A 1,075-nucleotide genomic window follows, 5' to 3' on the forward strand; every position below is an offset into this window, starting at 1 on the left:
TATTAATTGAAAATTTTGCCTTTCAAGAAATATTATCAGTAATTTTTTAGGAGAAATAATTGTTGGGACTGAAAAATATGTTAATTAGGCAATAATTTTGAATGTTCAATTGAAAATAAAATTTTACTTTGACTTTAATGCATGTCTCGTCAATTTTGACTTTCACCACCGTAGTCTAAACATGCACTCTGTAGGATTGGTGGAGTTATGCATATTTCATCATGCTGAAATAAAGAAAATTAAAACTAAAAAGTAAATTTTAGTAATAAAATAATAATACTAAAATTTCCAAACTAGCATAATTACTAATTGCAAAAAATTATATATTATAAAATAAACAAGTGCTTGACATAAACAATTTTTTTACAAATTTTTGCGACAATAAGATCAAACTCTGCCATTCGATAATCACTGGAAGCACTAGATGATACTTAAAATTCAATTTCCAAATCGAGGTTTCTAACCTAAACCCAAAAAACCAGACAAATATGGACACGGAAAAGAAGAAGAAATAGCAATCTGATGACTGTAAGCCAAATCAACATACACCACCACTGGGGCGTAAGGTCGTCTAAATTTCGCCATAATCGGACTCAAACCGTGTACGACTGCTGAATTGTTTCTATGTCGAGATTCTTCAGTTTTACTACGGATTCGACATGGGCTTTCAGTGTAGTCAGTTCTCTCAGCCTGCAAAATTAAGGCAAAGTAACATTATGAAAATTGTCTTCGATGGTTAATATGAGAAAGATGCAAAGATTTGTCATTGAATAGTAAGAGTTGTTTATTATATAAATTTAAAATCAATTAAGAAAAAATAGGCCGAGTTTTTATGATCTTATTTAACCTATTAAAGTATAAAAGCCAAAAATGATATTATGAAGCGGCCCTGGCTAAAAGAAATGTCGTATTCAAAACGTAACTATTTTTGTACCTTGCTATCTCAGCCCGTCGTTTTGCTTCTTCAGCTATCTGATTAAGCTCATTAAAAGTACTGCGTTCAGTAAACCGCGTCTCTGGTTGATGCAACCCATGGAGAGTCCTCTGTGCCTGAGCCCATTTAAGCTCACGATCT

The 1,075-nt window shown here is 32.3% G+C and overlaps 1 long non-coding RNA gene across 1 annotated transcript; it reads right to left on the reverse strand.

Moving 5' to 3' along the window:
• Positions 1 to 302: 302 nt before the first annotated feature.
• On the reverse strand, positions 303 to 1,075 carry LOC111387194. Its single transcript, XR_002701365.1, has 2 exons — positions 935 to 1,075; positions 303 to 690 (listed from the first exon to the last, which is right to left on the reverse strand). It is a non-coding gene; the product is annotated as an uncharacterized LOC111387194 (long non-coding RNA).

Source organism: Olea europaea, unplaced genomic scaffold, assembly GCF_002742605.1.
Source record: "Olea europaea var. sylvestris unplaced genomic scaffold, O_europaea_v1 scaffold39312, whole genome shotgun sequence".
Classification (NCBI taxonomy): Eukaryota; Viridiplantae; Streptophyta; class Magnoliopsida; order Lamiales; family Oleaceae; genus Olea; species Olea europaea.